The following is a 9303-nucleotide window of genomic DNA, read 5'->3' on the forward strand; positions in this document are numbered from 1 at the left end:
CATGTAATCCTTTTGTAATGCTATACGTCTCTTACTATTGCTATTATGACCCCAGTGTTTATACTATCAAATTGGGTAGAAAATCACTCTTTGTGCAAGTGCATCAATGTAGTGCTATGTTATTTGATGTTACATGCAGGGAATGGGATAAATGCTAGTGCAGAACCCTCCGTTCTAAACTTTCTTCACATATTTTCCCTCAACCCAACCCACAGACCCAGCCCTCTGTCTTTGTCCCACTTCTGTTTCTAAACAGTTATGCGGCTAAAGAGCTGCTGGTCACGTTCATACGATGTTTACATGCTATGAAAAGAGGATTACTTAGCTAACGCTCGTGAGAAAAACACGCACAACAAATCAATGATGCAGAGCTTAGTAGCCAGTCCATGTGCACAATGTATCAAACCTCGTTTGACTTTTTCTGTCATACCTCCTCCCAGGGGCGGACTGGGACTAAAAATCAGCCCGGGAAACTCGACCGGCCCAACTCGGTACCGCTAGTTAATTGTCAACGGGGAAAACCGGCCCGCCGTATTCCCAATGGCCAGTCCGCCCCTGCCTCCTGCTATCTGAAGCTAACCTATCTGTTTAAAGGTATTGTTTTTACTGGATATAGGTCAAGTGTTCGTTGATTAGACGACAAATAATGACTTCAAAGTTTGCATCTCTAAGTTTTGGAAATGGACAAATATATACAGTCAACAGGGACTCTGGGATCAAGAACCATTAATGTAAAGATTTGTGCATGAGACTAAGACAAACAAAGACAACAAAATGTGAGGTAAACTAGTGAAAGAAACGGATTTATGAAGCCTGGCTACTGTAGATGTAATGTAATAGACAAAAGAGGAGAACAAAAAGCCAAGGAAGCTTTTTTCTGAGGGATATTAAGATCAATTAATTAAAAACCGTCAGGTATTATTGAAGATTCAGAAGATAAGGTATTAGATTATCTGAGGTAGACAGATAATTGCATTTACATAGAGGTATTAGAGACTTAAACTGGACCTCACTTCCCTGTGAATTCAAGCAGGTGTTCAAATAAATGAGTTGAGCAACCCCTATTCAGAAACATCCCTACTTTGAGTCAGCTAACATGTTTTGCAACAATACAACCATCAGACACAGCGGGAGGGCACAGCACAGGAATGTTTTGCACAACTGTAGTTTCGACACATTTGCGTTGATATAATTTCCATAAAACGACGGTTTAATGTTTTTGCAAACTTAAATGTGTGAATTAAAACAAATACAATGTTACACGTTGTATTCACTGTAGATATCGTATCAACAGTTACCACACGCTGTGATTCGTGCTTTATTCAAAGTGTCCGTTAAGAGTTTGTGACGTTTTAGGCTAACCTGTGTCAATTAAAATGACGTTATCGTTATAGCTTCGGCCTTAACGTTATGTCAAATCACAGGAAACCCTATCAGCAAACCTAGCGTGAACCGTTAATACCAAGGGTTCACTATGCAAGCCGAAACATTCAGACACACTGTCAGCCTCAAGTAGTGCTTAAAACTCTGTCTAGTTGCTTCATTTTATCACCAAAACATTACAACGCTGATTCTCCAGGCTAGCTAGCTTAAGTTCATGTTAGCTGACTGACGCTGGCTAACCACTGGCTGCTAACCTCGCTGACCAAAACAGCTGGCTAAACAACAGCGGTACTCTGATGTTCCCTTCTTAAGTAGGCTGCATACTCACATGGACACACACCGGCAAAGAAAGCAAAACACGCCACTCTCGTAAGCGATAGGAAAAGTATTCCCTGTCCTCTACTTTAGTTTTTGCCGGATGCTGATGAATCCACTATCCAAGCATCAAACCATGTTGGGTGGGCAGCTGCGCACTGAGTTCTTGTTTGCACTCGAAAGCCATTAGGAAGTTTGTGGGAAAACGTAGGGAACTTCGAAGGACACTAGGAGGAAACGACCTGGCCTCCTTTCTTCAGAGAGTTTTTACAGTATTCTAGCAGTTATCTCTTTGTTTTATGGGAAGCATGTATCCTTCTGTAGTCTTGTTCTTTTTGGGGTATTTTTAAGGACTAAGGGATACATATGTAGGCAGTTGTAAAAAAAAAACGAGTGGAAGAAGTAGGCTATTAATATGTAGGCTATTTAGTCTACTTTAAAAAAAAAAAAACAATGTTACAATTAATAGCCTTCTATTCTGAATCCGAATCGGTTTAGAAGAAGTAGGTTTACACATAAGAGGAATTTGATTTGGTATATGCGGTGACAAAGACACAGAAAGAAGAATACAAAGCAAAATAGGAATTTTATGACAGCTATTTTAAGACTATTATAACCAATTAACAATATTTATATGACAAATACTATGTATCTAACGTGGAGAAATGTGCTGATTTAAAAGAGGTAGTGTGGAGAAGAAAAGTGCAACATGTGAAGGATTTACCATTTTAAAAGGAACAAATGCATAATGTTTCTCTGGGGTTCAAATTTTACTTAAGTAAACACCTATTTAAGAAGGCTATAATAAAAAATGTAGGCCTAACATTTAAGATGCCCTTTAATAATGAATCTGGCTATAATAGAGATAATTGTGTTTATTTTTATAATGTTTTGCCGCAGAACAATGTTGTGTATTTGACATATAGGCCTACTCAAATTATGCTTTTATAATATTCAAGTTAAAGTCAGCCAACAATAGCCTACTGTAAAGTAAATAGCAGAACATTTCTCTCCTTCAGTTCAGTACTTCTGTAAATGTACCTGGATATTTTTTCACCACTATAAAGTACAGTGCCGTATAGATATATGATTATTTGAAAAAAACAGCCTGAATTGAATTTTCATTTTGACAGTTATAACTATTACCGAAAGTCTTACCTTCACTTTGAGCAGTTTATGTTGTGGGCTTTTTGCCAAAAGACTAGTATGAATGCTAAATTACAATAAAAAGTGCAAAATGCTAAAAGGCAATGAAACCATTGCTCAAATCTGTAAGAACGTTTTAATTGTAGAAAGAAAAACCTTTTTTAATCACAAAAAACCTTTTGGTCTGTCCTTCAAATCTATAGAGTGGCGAAGTCACGCCCATCTACTTCCGCCCCATGGGAACTTATTTCTTATTTTTTAATTTCTTTTTTTAACCTTATTTCTGAAAAATTATGTATTGAAGTCAACGGAGAGAGAAAACTTATCTTTCTGTCCCGTTTGAATTGTGCCATGAATTACACATTGGTTTGTCAATCTTAAAAAATCATTTCCATGTCAAAAAAGTCACAGTTTGTCTTAAAACTGTTGAAATATAAGACTATGAAAAATACGCAACTAGAAAGACTACAAATCCCAGAGTCGCGTACATTAACGTTACACATTACAGTCGTGTTACTCACCAAAACCTTGTAAAGCCGGTCCCGCATGCTGGCTCTTACGGAACTGACTAACTCCCCTTTTGTGTATGTACAGTTCTCGGCCAGACTTGTAGTGATTTCACCTATTTTAATACTTTTCACTTCATTCTGAAAGAAAGAGGTGAAATGTGCTAACGTGACAGCCATCTTGGTGTTGGTGACGTATGCAAGACCAGAGTTGTAGTTCATTGAGCGCTTCACACAAAAAAATGTGTTACTTCACAGTTTTACAACACATTTACGATAATTTTGCCAGTCAAAAAAAAAAAATGTGTCGTAAAACTTTGAAGTAACACATTATTTTGGGTGAATACTCAATGAACTACATCTCTGGTCTTGCACAACAACACACGTCACCAAGATGGCCGTCACTACTGTCTTGCTAAACAAGGGATTGACTACCCTCACTATCACCACAATGAAACACGTCCAGAAGAATGTCATGCAAAGCTGCCTGCCTGCCTGCCTGATCTTTTTAATGTTTAATGTCAACCGTTTGTGCAGATAGCATGAAGTAGAAAAGATCGCCGATGCTAATGTAGCGTTAGCATTCGCATTTCTCCCCCGGTCTTAAATGGTGTATTATAGAATGATCACACCGGTGTGACAGTACTCTTCAAATGGTTCACGAAATATGACTACTACTCTTACTGTGTAACATTTTGGGTTACTTAATGTTACTTCATGTTAAGGCTAATAAAAATGACAAGGCTAAGGCTGTAATGCTAACTAACGTGCTTGCTACTAGCTAGGTAGCTAACTTGATCCAGCCACTCCTGGTCCTTTCATCAGACGGGAAGCGAAAGAACGAGCAAGACCCATTGCTGGTGTGATAACAACCTGGTACTAAGCACACAGGCATCTTGTTAAAGTTATCTTATCTTAGCTATCTCTTATATTTAGTGGAGGAAAACAATTGTGACATCAGTTATAATAATAATAATAATAATAAATGGGATTTATATAGCGCTTTTCTAGACCCAAAGACGCTTTACATTATGAGTCAGGTCGACAAAAAAAACAAGAACAAAAACACAAACAAAAACAAAAAACAAAAAACAAAACAAAAACAGAAAAGCAGTCAGGAGGATGTTGGTTCAGAGGGGGGAGGGGCGGGTTTAAGGATAAGCAGAGTTGAAGAGGTGGGTTTTGAGACGGGACTGGAACAGGGTGAGGGAATCAGACTCACGGAGGTCTTGGGGGAGGGAGTTCCAGAGCTTCGGGGCTGCCACAGAGAAGGCTCTGTCCCCGAAGCTCCGGAGTTTGGCCTTGGGGATTGAGAGCAAACCGGCTGAGGTGGATCTGAGGGACTGGGGTGGTTGGTAGAGGATGAGGAGGTCAGTGAGGTAAGGGGGGGCCAGATGGTGGAGGGCTTTATAGGTGAGGACCAGGAGTTTGTAGTGAATGCGGTGTGAGACGGGAAGCCAGTGGAGTTCTTTGAGGACCGGGGTGATGTGATGCCATGATTTGGTGTGGGTGAGGAGTCTGGCGGCTGCGTTCTGGAGACGCTGGAGTCTGTTGAGGGATGTTGTGCTGATGCCGAAGAGGAGTGAGTTGCAATAGTCAAGGCGGGAGGAGATGAAGGCGTGAATGAGTCGCTCAGCTGCGGGGCGGGTGAGAGAGGGACGGAGTTATGACATCACTTACGCAACTCTGGAATTTGTAGTCTTTCTAGTTGCATATTTTTCATAGTCTTATATTTCAACAGTTTTACGACAAACTGTGACTTTTTTGACATGGAAATTATTTTTTTAAGATTGACAAAGATATGTGTAATTCGTGGCACAAGTCAAAAGGGATCAAAAGATACGTTTTCTCTCTCCATTGACTTCAATACATAATTTTTCCGAAATAAGGTCCGGAAGTAGATGGGCGTGACTTTGCCACTCTATAACTATGGCACCAATGCAGTGGCGGTTCTAGACCAATTTGACTGGGGGGGGCCAGGCTGGGGCCAGTTATTTTATGAGGGGGGCACAATAAATGCAGGACGAAAAAGACAAAGAGAGTATGAAGTAATTGCGCATAAGAAAACAATGCAATATAGTTATTGGTATTTGTTTGATTACACATGATTATATGCTTACCTTTAACCTTTGTATGCTGTTTGGGCCTGTGGGACCCGTTTGCAGTGTTTACTAAAATAAATTGTATGCAATTTAATTATTTGATTTTTTTTTATGTTGAAGTTAAATGCATCAATCTTATCTTATGTTGACTAGTTAGCATTCTTTCTTTTTATTAATGCATATTTGACTAATCACTCCCCTTTTAAACTTTTTTTTAATATATATATATACTGTCCTATAATCCACATTGGAATGATTTCTTAATTTTTTACAACTATATTAAATAGATAAAGGTGTGCTCTCTCGCAGAGGCTGTGTGCTTCTCCGTGGCGATGTCGGCTGGTGTTAAAAAATAAATAAATAAACACATTTGTAAAGTGGGGGCTATTGAGGCTCGCGATCGACTTGTTGGAGACCCCTGCTCTAATGGGTCCAGTCTTGTAGTCAAGTCACCAATTCACGAGTCCATGTCACTCTCGAGTCACCACTCTTCGAGTCCGAGTCCAAGTCCGAGTCACCAAGGGAGAGTCGTAGTCGAGTCCAAGTCTGAGTCAACCAAGGAGTATCCGAGTCGAGTCCGAGTCATCATTACCTGTGTTCGAGTCCGAGTCCAAGTCCGAGTCACCCAAGGAGTGTCCAAGTCGAGTCCGAGTCATCATTACCTGTGTTCGAGTCCGAGTCCAAGTCCGAGTCACCCAAGGACTGTCCGAGCCGAGTCCGAGTCATCATTACCTGTGTTCGAATCCGAGTCAAGTCCGAGTCACAAGTCTTCATGTATTAACCTTCGTGGATATATGTGTTGAAAAGTAGCTGCTCCTCTACATTGCTTTTATCCTGTCATGTTATACTAATCTGTCTATTGAACTACTGTGAAGCGAGTTTGGCTACAATTCTTGTAATAGGTGCTATACAAATATAAAGCTTATTATGCTAATATGAATATTATTATTGTAAATTACCTTTAATATGTCCAACTATATTTAAAATGAGTTAACTTTGAGAGAAGTGATTATATTTGTATGCCAATATTTTCCTATGGTAAAGTTTTCGTTTTGCACTTTTATTTTGATAGTAATAAGATCGGGACTCTTATTTTGAAGGAACAATTACCGGTTAAATCGGTTTACTGATAAAGATTTAGCCCCAGAAAGCACATGGCTACTTAGCATGCAAAATGGTCATTCTGCATGTTAAGTAGCCATGTGCTTTCGTGTTATCGGCTAAATCTTTATTTATTGATTAGATCACGTTACTCTGATGATAGTATTCAACACAGCCTATATGTCTGAACTCGATCCTTAGAGTAATGTGTTACGGAGCCTTCTCTTCAATCTTGTTTCCACATAACATAACAAGCATTTTGTGCTGCTCTTTTCCAATGTGGAAGCAGAATATGTGAAAGCATACAGCATGATGCGGGGTGTGTCCTAGACAGGTTTAGACTGGAACAGCGGGGGCCAGTAGGTGAACTCGCCTCACAGGTGCACATGCCAGGATAGAGGACATCAGACTCCAGAGAAAACTTGCTCGAGTCCGAGTCCAAGTTGGAGCGTCAATGTACAAGTCGAGTCTGAGTCATCGTGGGGGAAAAAATTCACGAGTCCAAGTCGGAGCGTCAATGTACAAGTCGAGTCCGAGTCATCGTGGGGGGAAAGATTCACGAGTCCGAGTCCAAGTCATAGTGCGCGAGAATTCACGAGTCCATGTCCGAGTCACGTCAATCAGTGTGTGAGTCCGAGTCGAGTCACGAGTCCCAAAAATCGGCACTCGAGTCCGAGTCCAGGACTCGAGTACTCAATCTCTGAATGGGTCAGACTAGAATGACAAATATCGTTAGTCAGCCAAGAAATCGTTTAATCATAAACTTTTTTCATCTCATTTTCAGGGGGGTCCAAAGTCAGTGGTAGGGGGGCACTGGCCCCCCCTAAAACCGCCCCTGCACTAATGACAGACACAATAAATGAGCTGATTAGGAGGAGGTTGAGGAAGAAGGAACAGCTAAAAGAGAGAGACTAGCATACCCTCAGAAATGACCAGCCATTAAGATGGTTGTAGCATTCTGCTGCTGTTTAAAAGTGCTTCACATGACAGTCTATCAGGGTCAAGCCATAAATACCTTTCACTCTAACTGCCTGCTTGATGCTTTGGCATTACACTTTATTAGATTTGCTCTAACAACGGCTGCCTTGTTCAGATTCTGTTCCACAGCTGCATGTGTAAAAATGGTTCGTCTATCATAGATATCATCATCTCGGTCGGATAGTCATAGTTTCACCGAAGTAATTACAGAGAGATGAATATTACAAAGTGTATAAAAAAGAGATGCTATGCCACAGGAAAAAATGGCGTCATACAACAAAAAACATTACAACCTTAATAAAGCATTAGATGTTATGATACAGTCTGAAAACAAAGGAAAATGTCAATGAGATGTATGTTTATATATTAAACACTCATTGTTACATTTTATATCATGGTGGCTGTAACCTAGTTTTATTTTCTAGCTTCATTGCTTGGAGTAATACCCTGACATTTATAAATGTGCTGGGGTTTTTTCTTCAGTCTAAAATAAATTACTATTTTCCCACTAGCAGGATTATTTCTAAGAGAACTGGAAGCCATGAAATATCCAGAAACAATTCGATAAGATATGCTCGAATAAGCAGATCAAGTAATATATTTGTTATCATCCAGTGAATCAGAAGAGTGCTTATATAAAGCAGGAAATTGGGTTTTGTGAAACTTACTCTGTTTTAGAATAAAATGTAATCAAATAAATGAAAATATATATATATATAAACATGAAAAGTTAAAATGTCGATAAAGATCAAATCTATTTCAATATAAATTGTAGGCTACTGTATTGTTCTGCAATTATGTAACATGTAAATTAGTATTTGTAAAAATAATGCAACATTTGCACAGTTTAAGAAGGTTTGGCAACATTTTAATTCAAGAGAAAGCCAAACTCAGTCATTATCTAGAGTTAGTGGATCAAATGAAGTTGTTATATGTTTTACAATTGTTATTGCAGTGAGGATACTAATTATGGTACATTGGTACAATAAAGAAAGATTCAGGCTAAAACTGCAAGACTTTAGTGGCTTTCAAAGAAACTGTACAATTCATGTTTTAGAAATGTCCATGTTTCAAAATCTATTTAATCTTATGTGCCACATTTCTACACTGATTAAGGTGGAATCAACTTGTGGGAAATAACAGATAAACTGATTGTGACAGACGAAAAACACACAGTCAACCAACAAATGTAGTCTCTGAGAATTATTTTGGACAATAGTTTTCACATGGGGGGCAGTATTGCTACCACACTGTGAATTCTGCATACTGCACTCACAGCTCATTTATCAAATCGGTGGTGCTCCCTGCTAAGTGAAAGCTATAATGTGTCTCATATAGCCGACTGTAAATATGGCATCATAAGCACCCTGTATGGGCCCGTTATGCATTATTCATGACTGTTCAGTCACAGAGAACTGCTCTAACAACATTAATATTCATCACATTTGTATTGTGCAATACAAATGTTTCAAAATGCATCTGACTACCGAACACCTCCACTGTGGTAGATTAGGTCTAACTGTCTCATTTAAAACCACTTTGACTGGGTAGAACATGCAGGACTGAGCTGTGCAATGTTACAAGGTGATTTCAAAAGATATCCTCTACGAGTAAGCATGTATAAGGAAGGGCAAAACTCTTTGCACGGCTCGGATTTTCACAGCATGACATCTGGATCAAACAGCATGTGGGGATTTATCTATATGCTTTTACCTGACACTGAACGTGTTCTTCTTTCTGTTTTTTTTAGTTAAAACTCATGAAATAGTATT

General features: G+C 39.2%; 1 protein-coding gene across 2 annotated transcripts in view; it reads right to left on the reverse strand.

Annotated features, from left to right (window-relative positions):
• The window catches only part of disp1 (dispatched homolog 1), a 112253-nt gene extending 110383 nt beyond the window's left edge, over positions 1 to 1870 (reverse strand). For both annotated transcript variants that reach the window (XM_079644631.1, XM_079644629.1), the window contains exon 1: positions 1712 to 1870. The gene's annotated coding sequence lies outside the window, so the exon portion shown is untranslated. The remainder of the gene's footprint in view (positions 1 to 1711) is intronic.
• Positions 1871 to 9303: the final 7433 nt, after the last annotated feature.

Source organism: Notothenia rossii (genome assembly GCF_949606895.1).
Source record: "Notothenia rossii genome assembly, chromosome: 8".
NCBI classification, from domain to species: domain Eukaryota; kingdom Metazoa; phylum Chordata; class Actinopteri; order Perciformes; family Nototheniidae; genus Notothenia; species Notothenia rossii.